The following is an 11,698-nucleotide window of genomic DNA, read 5'->3' as shown; positions in this document are numbered from 1 at the left end:
ATTTCGGTGACCTAAAAGGTCACGAGCTGCCACACCAACCCCAGTAGATTCTGTGTGACAAAAAGTTCCACAGGCCTAGGCGTTTTTTACCCCAAAGGGGGAAGTCTCCTGGAACCGGCTGTGAAACTTTCCAGTTAGAGGATAATTCTGAGCCGTAGTTCTCAAAAAGCAGTTTACTCTAAATTTCCTCTTTTTCTCTCTTCACAAGGGTATCCTAATGGCCCGGCCGATGATAATCCGTTCTTTGAAGTAGAGTCACTGACCATTGCAAAGCGTTGCACTCTTTTTTAAGAAGTGCAACGCTTTGCCTCATAGTCATTTACATAGTCACTTACATGGTTACAACCTTGCAACAACATGCAGGTTGATAGACTATGCGGCTATGCGTATGTAGATGAGGGTGGCTCTGACACTGTGGTACGGAAAGCATTGATTAAGTCAAGAAGCTTTTACAACGTAAAAGCTAAATGTTAGATAAGAATTTCTCACAAAAACTTATTAAGACCCAGGGGGTATAAGAAACTTCCAACTCTTTGAAGGTTTACTGTTAACTACAAGTGACTCTGTATTCTAATCAGGAAGATTGATGGCATCTATAAATTGATCCTCTAAATCTCTTACATGAGAAACATTGTACCTGATTGATTTTGCATTTCCTTGTGCCAAATGGTGGTGATAATTGTGCCTGCCTCACTGGCTACATCTTTTGAAATGGTAATACCAACTCTTCCTGTGTAAAAATCCTTACTTTAGAGCTCCTAAATACATTCAGATTCAAACCGCCTCTGTGTGTGGTTGTTTCTGTTTGAACCTGTTTCTCTCCTGAAATCCAAAGTTCTCCCTCAGATCTGAATCTTCCTGGCTGGGACCGTCCGTGGCAACAAGCCCCATGATTCTGTGCCTTTCGAGAGCCTGCCTTTGACCCTGGTCATTGGCTTGTTCACTATTCACATGTGCTTCCCTTTTCTTAATTAATGGCCTCTGATTTTCTTTTTAGTCATGTGTTCCTGGTGCAGCCCTTCGCCCCGGGGCATGTGAATCTGGACTTCAAGTGTGTGGTCTCCAAACTAAGATCCATCCCTGGAATACCAAGTGAGCCTTGGGTTAGTTAATCTCTTGCCTCAGAATGGACCACTGGTGTTTGGCAGGGAGGATTCTTTGATGACTCATGTGTTAACTTGTATATGAGGGCCCTGTTTGCAACATATGAAGGACAGAGTGAACTGGTTGCTTTGTTGGGAGAGGATTTTATATATAACTGAGTGTAAATGGAGGCCCTGGGTTGCTAAGCTATTCCATAAAGCTTCAAGATTATACAGCATTTCTATGTGTAAGGTCTTGAGCCTTGGAACCTTATCAGAATTCTGTTGATCATACCTTTGACTGCCAAATACTTACTCTCTGGGCATGCAGCAATGTCAGCAGCTCCTCCACCACCATGTTAGGAAACTGTGCCTCCCTTTTAGCATGAAGCTATGTTTGCTGCAGGCATAGCTGCAGTATACCCTTGATGCTAGTGACCCAGTGTTAGTGCGGTTTACCATTAACTCAGGGCAACATCCTCCGCAAGAATCCTCCGCTTTAGAGGAGGGGCCAGGAGAGGCTAACAGAGGAGTGAAAATGTTTGATGCATATGGTACACATGCGTGCAAATGTCTTAACAAAACCTATTGCGTTGTACAGGGACTATATATTCTAAAAATACTCTAAAAAGAAAAGAATCCCTTGGGCTGGATGGATCAGTGGTTAAGAGCACTGGATGCTCTTCCAGAGGACCCAGGTTCAATTCTCAGCACCCACCTGGCAGCTCACAACTCTCTGTAACTCCAATTCCAGAAGTTCTGACACCCTTGAACAGACAAATGTATTCACAAAATGCCAATGCATATAAAATAAAAATAAATAAAATTTAAAAATAAAAGAATCCCCCCCCCCCATCTTAGACACCAGAGTCAAGCTCCGAAATTTCCCCAATCACTGTCTCTTCTTCTCTCCAGTTGTTACTAAACAATGTATGGCTCCTCTTCTGCCCTCGGATCTGATGACTCACTAGAATATTCTGCAGAACTCCAGAGAGAATCTTGTATTTCTGTTTCCATGGTAAAGGATAGGAATCGGGGCTAGCCCAGCGAAGAAACATGGTAAAGACAAAATTTTGGAGGATCCCATGTCCTGAGGGTGTAGTTCTCAAGTGTGTTAATGTGGGCTGCCATCTAGGAAGCTCATCTGAACCTTGGCATCCGGCTTTCCCAGAGGCCTTGTGTTGGTGTGACTGAAGAAGGTAGGATTGATCCACACAGGATGGAACTCAATCTCTCAGTCTCCAACTTCAACCTCACATTCCCCCGTTATTTATTTACTTTACATTCCAATTGTAGGCCTTCTCACCTCCCGGTCTCCCCACTCACAAAGCCCCCCCCCCCCATGCTCCTATTCCACTGGGTATCCCTCCTCCATGATATCAAGTCACTGCAGGAGTAGGTGCATCCTCTCCCACTGAGGCCAGACAGATAGGGGAGCAGGATCGACAGACAGACAACAGCTTTAGGGACAGCTCCCACTCTAGTTGTTGGGGGACTGGCATAAAGACCAAGCTGTACATCTGCTACATATATGCAGTGTGTGTGTGTGTGTGTGTGTGTGTGTTTGTGTGTGTGTGTGTGTGTGTGTGTGTGTATGTGTCTAGATCCAGCCCATGCTTGTTTTTTGTCAACCTTATTTTTTTTTTAATTGAAACATTTTCTTTCAGACAACTTATTTCGATCATGATTTCCCCTCCTTTAATTCCTCCTAGGTCCCCCTCACCTTCCTACCCACCCAACTTTGTATCCTTTCTTTCTCTGTCTGTCTTTGAAAAATAAACAAAAAAGAAATAAATAAAACCACAAAGGTAGAAATGAAAAGAAATAGACCACTAAGATGAAAACAGTGCGATGAGACACAGTCTACAGAACTACTACTGCATTTATTTTATGTTTGCTGCTCTTGGGTATCAGACCTGGCCCTAAGTGTGGCTAAAATATTCAGTGAGACTCCACTGGAGAAAACTGATTTTTCCTTTGTATCAATTATAGATAGCTTCTTGGTTACAAGCGGGACCCTCATCTGACTTGCACATGTGCAGGTTCTCTGTGAATTCATCTGTGTATCAGTTGCTGCGTCTGTAAGATACTGTTTACTTGTCAGCATCCACCGCCAGCCCCTCTTCCTGTCCTTTTTGTTCCCCCTCCCACAATAACTGACTTTGATTAAGTCATTTAAGGTTTGTACTGCCTGCATTGGAAAAGTAAAGACAAAAAACTTATTTTTTTTTCAGTTCTTACCTCATGGAAGATTAATGATGACAACTAACTGAAAAATTGAAAATATATAGGATACTCAAGTTAGCCCATTTACCCTTTGTGGAACTCAGCCAAGGTTGTATCCCCCGGACAGCTGAACAAGTAAAGCAGATTTTCAGCCATAGTGAGGCAGCACATCTTACATATGTTACTGAGGCTGATCTCAAAAGGCCATGTGCAGTCTGACTTATGTAATGGTTATAAAACTAATCCCATTATATCATATAACCCTTTATTCTTTATCATTTATGAGCACTTCCTGTGGATGCTCATACAGAGATATCAGTTAATTCAATGAAGAAGCTTTCATTATTGATACCCAGATGATTACTTATGTAAGTGAAATGTCTCCTGTAATTGAGGAAGAACAGTCTATGCAGGTGTGGCCTGGCTTGGCAAAGGGAAACAGCCCCTGAGGAAAACCATTAGCAGAGTGTAATGTGACTTTGAGATAAACTTTGTCCTAGTTCAGTAGTCTGCACTGGCTTCTCCTTGGGGATCTACTCACAGTCACAGTGGTCCCGACTCACCTCACATCTGAGAGCACTGGGGTTCAATGTTACAAGTGTTATTAGGATTTTAAAGAAGAAGAATAATGGCCTCTGTTTCAGACATGATAAAGATGAATTAACTTGCAGGGGATGGAGTAGATAAGTTGAATTGCTTTTGACCTTTGACCTCTATATTGCTTTCTTTTCCTAGAACTAAAATCAGACTTCTTGTTTCCAAAAAAATTGGAATATTTTAGGGGAATTCTTCTATAATCCATTAAGTTGGAAAATCTAAAAGAAATATACATATTTCTAGCTTCACTGACACCACAAAAGTTAAACCAAGATGAGATCAAGCAACCTAAGCAGACACAGAGCAAATATATTGAAGTAACAATAAAAGCCTTTAAATAAAAAAAGCCCTGGTCGGGATGGATTCACAGAAGAATCCTAACAAATGTCCAAAGAAGATCCACAGCCAAATACTTCTTAAATTATGAAAATAATACAAACGGAAGAAACTCTTCTAAATTGTATCTATGGAGCCAGTATTACTTGCATACTAATACCAGGTGGACACAACTGGAAAAGAGCACCACAGACCAATATTCTTGATAAGATAGATGCAAAAAATTCTCAGTGCAATACTTGAAAACTGAATACAGATAAATATCAAGAAGATCACCCACCATGACCAGGTTGGCTTTATCCTAGAGACCTAGGAATGGTTCAGTGTATATATGTGTCCTGGATAATTTAATGTCAACTTGACACAAGCTAGAGTAATCTGAAAGGAGATAATCTCAATTAAGAAATGCTTCCACAAGATCCAGATGTAAGGCATTTTCCAGATATAAGGTAATTAGTGACTGATGGGGCAAGGACCAGCCTATTGTGGGTAGTGCCATCCCTGAGCTGGTGGTCCTAGGTTGTATAAAATTGAAGGTGGAGCAAGCCATGAGGAGCAAGCCAATAAACAGCATCCCTCTACGACCTCTGCCTCAGCGTCTGCCTCCAGGTTCCTGCTCTGTTTGAGTTCCTGTCCTGACTTCCTTCAATGATGGACTATAATGGAGAAGTGCAAGCAACCAATTAAGCACTTTTCATCATGGTAGTAGAAACATGAACTAGGTTCCTTGTGTGTGTGTGTTCCATTTTCTAGTTGCCAGGTCCCCCTGGGTCATGCCCAGTTCCCCATCCCCTGAGCTCCATTTTCTGGCCCATAGCTCTGTCTACATTCCTGGAGGCCTGCTCACACCAGGGATAACCAGGTAGGACCCCACCACAGGCCCTTCCTTGTCTGCTAGGTCCCCTTAGGACATATCCAGCATCAGTGAACTGCGCCCTGCCCTGCACCCTATTTTCTGGCCAAACTCTGCCTGCACTCTTGGAGGACTGTTGGCACCAGGGACAACTCCCTTCCCCCAATCCCTTCCTTCCAAGTCTTCCCAAAGCAGACCCAACTTCAGTAAACTACACCCACTACCCTGTGCTCCATTTTTCAGTCTACAACTCCGCCTGCATTTCCGGAGGCCAGCTGGCACCAGGGTCAACCAGGTGGCTAAAGGCCAGCATAAGAACACTCAACAAGATCCAGGGCAGGATGGCACTGCCAGAGCACAGCTGTCCTACAACAGCAAGCCCTGGATATCCTAACAGCTGAAGCACAAGAAAATGACCTTAAATCCAATCATATAAAGATGATAGAGGCCTTTAAAATGGAAATGAACACATCTCTCAAAGAAATACAGGGAAATACAATAAATGGGTAAGGAAAATAAATAAAATTAAGAGCTGAAAATGGAAATAGAAGCAATAAAGAAAACGCAAATTGAGGGAATCCTGGAGATGGAAAACCTAGGTAAGGAAACAGGAACTGCAGACACAAGCATCACTAACAGAATACAAAAGATGGAAGATAGAATCTTAGTTGTAGAAGAAAGCAATATACAAAAGATGGAAGATAGAATCTTAGTTGTAGAAGAAAGCAATATATCAATGAAGGGAAATGCCAAATATAAAAGGTTTCTAACACAAAACATCCAGAGTAGAAGAAGAAGATCCCCAGCTCAAAGGCCCAGAAAATATTTTCAACAAAATCATAGGAGAAAATTTCCCCAACCTAAAGAAAGATATCTATAAACATGTAAGAAAGTTACAGAGCCCCAAATAGATTGGGCCAGAGAAGCAAATCTCCCCAACCCCCACATCATAATTAAAATACTACATGTACAGAACAAAGACTATTAAAAGCTGCAAGGGAAAAAGGCCCAATTACATATAAAGGTAAACCTATCAAAATTATACCTGACTTCTCAACAAAGACTATATAAGCCAGAAGGGCCTGGACAGATGTCTTGCAGTCTCTAAGAGACTATAGATGCCAACCTAGATTATATCTAGTAAAGCTTTCAATAATCATAGACAGAGAAAAGAAGACATTCCAAGACAAAACCAAATTTAAACAATATTTATCCATTAACCCAGCCCTACAGAAGAGACTAGAAGGAAAACTGCAGCCCAAGGAGGTTAACTATACCCATGAGAACACAGGAAACAATTCCACACCAGCAAAACCAAAAGAGGACTAGCGCGCGCGACACACACACACACACACACACACACACACACACACCATCTACCAATATGAAAATAACTAACACTAATACTGGTCATTAAAATCTCTTAACATCAATGGACTCAATTCCCCATTAAAAAGACACAGGCGAATGCATGCAAAACCAGAATCCATCATTTTGCTGCATATAAGAAACATACCTCGGGGCTGGAGAGATGGCTCAGTGGTTAAGAGCACCGCCTGTTATCCCAAAGGTCATGAGTTCAAATCCCAGCAACCACATGGTGGCTCACACCCATCCATAACAAGATCTGATGCCCTTTTATGGAGTGTCTGAAGATAACTACAGTGTACTTACATATAATAAATAAATCTTAAAAAAAAAACATACCTCAGCAACAAAGGTAGATATTACCTCAGAGTAAAGGCTATAAAAAGATTTTCCAAATAAAAAGGCCCAAGAAGGAAGCTGAGGTAACCATTCTAATATCAAATAAAATAGACTTTTCAACCAAAATTAATCAAAAGAGATGGAGGACACTTCATATTCATCAAGTTGACATATTAATTCTGAATATTTATGCCAGAGCCAGAAACTAAACAGAAATTATGAAGCTAACATGTGGACTTAACATATCTACAGAACATTTCACCAAAACACAAAAGAATATACCTCTTCTCAGCACCTCATAGAACCTTCTCCAAAACTGACCATATAATCAGTCACAAAGCAAGTCTTGGCAGATACAAGAAAATTGAAATAAACCCCTGTATCTTATCAGACCACCATGAATTTAAGCTGGACTTCAACAACAAGAACAGAACAACAGAAAGACTACAAGCTCATGGAAACTGAACTATTAAATGGAATAAATAAAGAAATTAAAGACTTTCTAGAGTTCAATGAGATTGAAGGCACAACAAACCCAAACTTACGGGACACAATAAAAGCAGAGTTAAGGGCAAAGTTCATAGCACTACATGCCTTCATAAAGAGAGATTGGAGAAAAGAGAAGAGATTGGAGAGTTAGTATACTAGTAATTTAAAAGTACACCTGAAAGCTGTAGAACAAAAAGAAGCAAACAGATCCAAGAGGAGTAGACAGGAGATGGTAATCAAACTCGGGGCTGAAATCAATACTTTAGAAACAAAGAACAATACAAAGAATCATCAAACCCAAGAGCTGGTTCTTTGAGAAAGTCAATGACATAGACAAACCCTCGCCAAACTAAAAGACAGAGGGACTGTATCCAAATTAATGAAATCAGAAGTGAAAAGGGAGACATAACAACAGATACTGAGGAAATCTGAGAATTATTAGGTCTTACTTCAAAAACCTGTACTCCACAAACTCAGAAAGTCTAAACGAAAGGATGATTTTCTTGATAGATACTACTTACCAAAGTTAAAATCAAGGTCAGATAAACAATTTAAATAGATCTTTAGGAAATAAAAGCAGCCATTAAAAGTTTCTCAACTGAATAAAGCCCAGGACCAGATGGTTTTCGAACAGAATTCTTCCAGACTTTCAAAGAAGAAAGAGAGATTATTAATACTCCTTAAACTATTCCACAAAATAAGAAGGAACATTACCATATCTTTTTGTGAGGCCAGTCACCCTGATAACTAAACCACACAAAGACTTAACAAAGAGAGAGAATTTCAGGCCAATTTCCCATAGGAACATTGATGCAGAAATAAATAAAATAAAATACTCTTTTTTTTATTCGATATAATTTTTATTTGCATTTCAAATGATTTCCCCTTTCCTGGCTCCCCATTCCCCAAAAGTCCCATAAGCCCTCTTCCCTCCCCCTGTTCCCCCATCCACTCCTTCCCACTTCCCTGTTCTGGTATTGCTCTATACTGCTGCACTGAGCCTTTCCAGAACTAGGGGCCACTCCTCCGTTCTTCTTGGACATCATTTACTATGTGGATTATGTCTTGGATATTCCAAGTTTCTAGACTAATATCCACTTATCAGTGAGTGCATACCATGATTGATCTTTTGAGACTGGGTTACCTCACTTAGTATGATGTTCTCCAGCTCCATCCATTTGTCTAAGAATTTCATGAATTCATTGTTTCTAATGGCTGAAGAGTACTCCATTGTGTATATACACCACATTTTTTGTATCCATTCCTCCATTGAGGGAATCTGGGTTCTTTCCAGCTTCTGGCTATTATAAATAGGGCTGCTATGAACATAGTGGAGCATGTATCCTTATTACATGCTGGGGAATCTTCTGGGTATATGCCCAGAAGTGGTATAGCAAGGTCCTCTGGAAGTGACGTGCCCAGTTTTCTGAGGAACCACCAGACTGATTTCCAGAGTGGTTGTACCAGCTTGCAACCCCACCAACAGTGGAGGAGTGTTCCTCTTTCTCCACATCCTTGCCAACACCTACTGTCTCTTGAGTTCTTTTTTTTTTTTCTCTCTATATAGCCCTGGCTGTCCTGGAACTCACTCTGTAGACCAGGCTGGCCTCGAACTCAGAAATCCACCTGCCTCTGCCTTCCAAGTGCTGGGATTACAGCCGTGCACCACCATTGCCTGGCTTCTCTTGAGTTCTTAAACTGAATCCAAGAACACATCAAAAACATCATCCACCACGAACAAGCAGGCTTCATCATAGGGATGCAGGGATGGTTCAATATATGAAAATCCATCAATGCAATCCATCATATAAACAAACTGAGAGGGAAAAAACCCCACATGATAATCTCATTAGATACTATAAAACCTTCCACATAATCCAACACGTCTTCATGATAAAAGTCTTGGAGAGACTATGGATACAGGGCACATACCTAAACACAATAAAGACATTATACAGCTGCCCCTGCACTTCAATGTAATCATCACCAGAACTAATTAACACAGTTCCTTGAATCAGTGGCTGAGGACAATGGGGAAGTAGGCTGGCTTAACAACTCACAGCCTCTTCTGCCCCTACCCCCCACCTCCTCCCTTGGGGGCCCCCACCTGCACCCTCCCTTGGGCCCCCCCACCTGCCCCCTCCCTCGTGCCCCTCCCTGGCCCCCTCCCCCTCCCCAGGTCAGCATTGAGGTGTGTAGAGCTTCTATGATGAGCCCTAGACTGATATGGTGCTTGAGTCTGTCCTCCACTCCACCCTTTGGGGGCTCCTTCAGCTCCAGCAGGTGAAAGGGGCACGCTGTCCTCCCCCCTTCATTTGTCTCTCAGTGTCATCCCGTGCACCTACTGTGTGCCAGGCACACTTCATATGCAGTGAGTGTGTCTGTCAACTGCATCCTGGCAGTCGATGCCAGGAGAAGAGCCTGGAGAAGAGACAGATGATCCTGGAGAAGATGCTGGACACAGAGGTTTGGGCACGTCCAGTACGCAGCTCAAAGATGAGGAGGAACAGTTACATTTCCCCAAGAGGAACAGTTAGAGACACTTGCTTATGAGATGCCAAATCTTTTAAGTTCAGACTCCATTTTAGATAACCTGACTTAAGTTCGAACTCAGGTAAACTAACAGGCTGGTACCTAGGATTAGTTTTCAAGTTGCCCCCAACAATACCGGAGCCTAGCTCCACTTTCCAGGCTAATCCCCAACAAGAACAGAGTTTCCAGGTTATACCCTCAACAAGACCAGCATCTCCAGGTTATTTCCCTAACAAACCTGCACCCCCAGGTTACAAGCCCACCCCCTCTCTAAAGACCACCAATGCAGAGCGGGGAGAAGTTTATGACATGGCTCCCAGCAGCAGCCAGTTATGTTAAAGGCCAGGGCAGCTCTCCAATTAGATGCTTGCCCATGTACTCCCTGCTTGCTGCTCTCTGTAAAGCCTTGCCCCACAGACATTCCGGGCTCCTCCCCCACCAAAACTGTCCTGTGTGATGGTGATGCATTGGGCGATGGTGATGCATGGTGTGGCGAGCTAGCTGGAATAGAATAAAGACCTTGCTGTGAGCTGAATCAGATCAGATCCTGTCTGTTTTTTTGGGGAATCGCTAACATTTCCATGGCACTACACTTACTCTGCCCATTGCTGTTTTGTTCACGACAGCGTCAATGCTAAAGCACATCTCACCTCTAAGGGGAGAGGAGAGAGTTTATTCTGGGCACAAATTCGAGTGATGATGGTTTTGGCCAGGGAATACAGATTTAGGTTACCACAAATGCCAAGTTCTATTTTGGAAGCAGTTTCACAATGTTTCTTTAGTAACAGAACCAAGAAACTTTTCAAATACATTAAGTAGGCAACTAGTTACAAGAAAACAGAAAATCTCCCTGTAGAGCCCAGATATTGTGTGATGACTCTCAGTCCTTTGATTGGTAGAAACCATGGTTTTGTTAATACGTTCCAAAATGTTTTTGCCTAGTAGATATAGGATGTTTGGTCTGACACAAAAGTGGACAGGAATTCAGGAGGCTAAAGACAGCTCAAGATAAATTATACTTAGACTCTGGACTGGCAACATTCTAAACTCCTTACATTACTTAAGTTCTATCAATCAGTCTTAGCAGACTTAGCTTCTTTCCAGGAATCCTTGTTCCCAACAGCAAGGCAAAGGAACCAGTCAGTCAGGATATCCATGAACAGATGGATGAACAAGAAAAATGTGGTGTAAACACACAGTGGCATTTTATTTAGGCTGTGAGGAAAAATGAAGTTATAATATTTTTAGAAAAATGGATAGAGCTGGAAAAAAATAATTGTTAGAAGTTTTGGGAAGTCCTGGTGGAGTTACCGTGTGATAACATGGAAATTAGAGTCATCTCTTAGAGGTTTATTAGTCTCATTAAGAAGAGAATTTAAGAACAGACTCAAACAGGCTCTCAAGGACAATTTAATACGGTTTAAAAGAACCTCCCTGGGGAGACAAAGAAGAGAAGGGGAAACCCATGCTATTTGAGTTAGCCCGCATGGAGTCCAGCCACATAGCAACTTTGTTCTAAACCCAAACACGAAATATATTCAGTCTCCAGCAGTATATGAAAGCAAAAGCCAGAATAAAAAATACAAGGAAAGTTATGCTTTTCTAAGTCAGGACTCAAAAGCTCGTGGATGCAGCTAACTGCTAAGTGACTCTTAGCACCATGCTAGAGGGCAGGGAATCTGGGGAACAAAACTACATTGTTTCATTAAAGTTATAGTTAATCCTCCTATCTTTTTAGCTTTGTTTAAGAGGAATCTATCTTCCTGTCCCTTGGCTAGGTCAGTGACAGTCTAGCCAGGTCTCTAGATCTAGGCCAAAAGACTTCATTTTTTGTTTTCATCAAAAAGTTTCCCTGCTGGCCCTAACAATGTTGTAA

Source organism: Apodemus sylvaticus, chromosome 13, assembly GCF_947179515.1.
Source record: "Apodemus sylvaticus chromosome 13, mApoSyl1.1, whole genome shotgun sequence".
Classification (NCBI taxonomy): Eukaryota; Metazoa; Chordata; class Mammalia; order Rodentia; family Muridae; genus Apodemus; species Apodemus sylvaticus.
The sequence above is the reverse complement of the archived record's forward strand: the minus strand, read 5'-3'. Positions refer to the sequence as shown.